The sequence below is a fragment of the Prosopis cineraria genome, unplaced genomic scaffold (assembly GCF_029017545.1).
Source record: "Prosopis cineraria cultivar Desert tree isolate PC_DT_omini unplaced genomic scaffold, ASM2901754v1 PC11, whole genome shotgun sequence".
Taxonomy (NCBI): Eukaryota; Viridiplantae; Streptophyta; class Magnoliopsida; order Fabales; family Fabaceae; genus Prosopis; species Prosopis cineraria.
This window is the reverse complement of record NW_026555342.1, coordinates 18,694,682-18,697,804: the sequence shown is the minus strand read 5'-3', so window position 1 is coordinate 18,697,804 and position 3,123 is coordinate 18,694,682. Positions and strand designations below refer to the sequence as shown.

Below are 3,123 nucleotides of genomic sequence, written 5' to 3'. Positions count from 1 at the left end.
CTATAACTAAATTAATTAAATAAAATCTCAAATGTGGAAGGAAAATCATTTAATTTAAATGTTTGGGTCATTACAAAAGACGTAGAAATTAAGATAGTAAAGAAAAGAGAATTAGAACTTCTAGCTCGTGCAGGGCATGTGGTGCATGGAGCCCACACACCAATGAGAACTTCAAATGTCTATTGTATGTGTTGCATTTGAATCCCACACATAGAAGGGGATAGTGGCACATGAGTGCACATTAGGTGATGGTTGGGGATGAAACTTGATGGCTGAAGCAAAATCGAGGAGCTAAAGGTGACGGTGGTGGTAGGGCCCGCTAATGTGACGAAGTGGGAGCAACACAAGTTAGGGATGAAACTTGATGCCTTGTTTGGCTTTGGGATTTCAATAGATCTCAAATGACACAGGGAAGGAAAGTAGGAACCAGGTCATAGTACCAATTGATGTGTAATAGGAGGAGAGGGGAAGAGAGAAAAGAGGAGGAGGGAGAAAACTGTATAATTCCTTTCAAAATTTAAAACTGAATACAAATGAAAAACTTGAAGCTTATTTTATTTGAGATAAATCTAGATCAAACAATAATCTAAAAGATAACAATAAGATAGATAGCTAGCTAGCTAATCTAGATATTTTATTTTATTTAAGATAATACTTAAAGATAAAATAAATTCAAGATGCCAAATAAATAATAGATAGAAAATCAGAGACAAAATAACGTGTTGATGAAGAATCAAATAGTGGAGGCTGGCTCCTTCATTGATATAAATAATGTAGAGTATCCAATACAATTGTGACACGTATATAGGGATTATACAGAGAATATTGGTACGGTACAAAGGACAAATTTGATCTATCCATATCGTAACTAATTACAAGATTAACATATAATTCTATTCTCTAACTATAATAGTAAACCCTAGGCCCTAAATTAAATCTTAATGAACCCTAAATCAAAACAAATATAATTTCCATCATTAATGCAAATAAATTAACTAATTTATTCATTAAAAACCATCATCTTAAGCTTCAGGATTTGGCATGATCCAAGAACCATCAGGTTGTTGAACCAAGCCTTTGTTTTCATCCACCCTCCAAGCCTCAGGAATCTAATACTCTTCCTTCAAAGCACCCATGCCTTTGTTCACAAGTGCTATGTCCCTTTTAACCTCTAAGTTAAATCCTCCCTTGCTCCCTTGTGTTCCTGCAACTCCATGCAAGTAAACCTCCAAATTATGCCAACTCTTCATATCCCCAGGTTGCTTTAAGAAGTTTGACTTATGAGCATCAATTTCCAACTTCTCTCCTACTTCATCATAACCCCATAAACAAAAAGGATGCCTTGGAACTTCATCTTTTTTATTACAGATTTGTAGGATTCGAAGATCCTTTTGACTAGAGGAAAACTTCTTAAAGTCTGAGTCTCCAACTCGAGGGCTAGCAAATACAATGGCTGTGACTGGAGAAGCTTTTTGAGATTCATCTTCTCGGATGTTATATCCATTCCTGACAATGTCCACTGCATTCAGTGTTGCAAGTGCTGCTCCTAAGCTGTGTCCTGTTACCGTTATACTGATTTCTTCATCCTTGTGTTTGTCAACCAGTCTTCTAATCTCGGTCAATACCTGCACAATGAGAGATGAATAACATCAAATATCTCCTTTCATCTATAAAATATAGTGATGGCTTACATTGCTGTAGTGGAAAAATGATAAAAACACGTATATTGTACCTGACTTCTTGCACTGGTTTTGTTGAACTTTGTTTGTGAGTTTGTTGCGGTGTAAACGGAGTAAAAGCCGCGATGTACTTTGCATTCAGCATCACCAAAAATGTATGGGGCGTCATGCAAGACGAAGTGAAGATCTTTATACCATTCCATGAACCGAACAGTTCCTCTCCAAGCAATCACAATGTCCCTCCTCCCTAACACAGCTTTGCCTTCATCGGTGGCCACCGCAACGTGTCCTATCCAGTTTGATTCTTCAACATCCTCAATTATGGGAACATTGATCTCTGAGGTTGCATATAGGAACTGTGTCACCTCATACTTGAAAGGATTTCCTTGTTCTAAACCCACCTTGGAAAAGAAATGTTTTTACCCATAACGGCTTCTTCCTGCGTACTTAGATGCTTTATCACAGTTAAAAGCATCATAAGTAGCTTCAGCCATTTCTCCGTAGTGTATAATATACCTACGGAGATTGATATCAAGTGGGTCTAACAAATCCTCCCAATGATGTTCGCCACTGAATTCTCTCCAGTTTGTTGCAATGCTTCCAGGACTAGCCATCTGTTTCTTCTCTTTGAAATGAAATGCTTTACGAATTGCAATGAGTTTGATTTGTGATGGGGAAGTCCATCCTTCTGTATGCTTATATACTTGAAAACCCTAACCCCATCCTTCTGCATGTTAAAAATTTTTCATCACATTTAAACGTTATTTGAAAAGTATTCGCCTTCGTTGTTTTTTCGTAGTTATTTCGTACGAATAGAACTTCCAGTTGACTATTAGGCAATTACCTAGGCTTTTGGCATGCATGTATCGTTTCTCAAGTTGATTAGGTTTCGTGATCAATTATTGTTGTGGAACAAATTTCAATGTAAGAATATTTATACAAAATAAAAAGGTGGCATTGGGGCTCATGACATTCAGTACGGTTCGTATCAGACTCTAATGTCAAAGCATGCACTAGCATGCATCTTCTAGTAGAATAAATGGCATCTCTTTCGACTTCTTGTCAAGAGAGTCACAGTTTCGCATGTTCTATATCCATGAAAATGATGAGATGATCGGCCGTCTGCGTTTTTGATAATTATGATATTTTTCTAAGAAATGGAATGTAATTGATGTGTCAATATTAGATTGTTAGATTTTACATCCTTGTCAAAATTTGGTTGTCATGTTGGTGCTGAGGTTTGTGTCCTCCCACATGTCACGTGTTCGAATGGACATTAAGAGGTTTTGACACTCCATGACTTGTTGGAACGGACATTCTATGACGATCCGTTCAAGCCCACTAGCTAGTTGCACTGTTAGACTTGTCCTGTGGCAGTGTCGCCACCTAGGTTCACTTTGTCGTTTCTAATACCCACTATCTTGTTTTTACATTGAATATTTAA

The 3,123-nt window shown here is 37.3% G+C and overlaps 1 pseudogene; it reads right to left on the bottom strand.

Annotated features, from left to right (window-relative positions):
- Nucleotides 1-1,022: 1,022 nt before the first annotated feature.
- Nucleotides 1,023-2,542, bottom strand: LOC129286253 (phospholipase A1-IIgamma-like; annotated as a pseudogene).
- Between the last annotated feature and the right edge of the window lie 581 nt (nucleotides 2,543-3,123).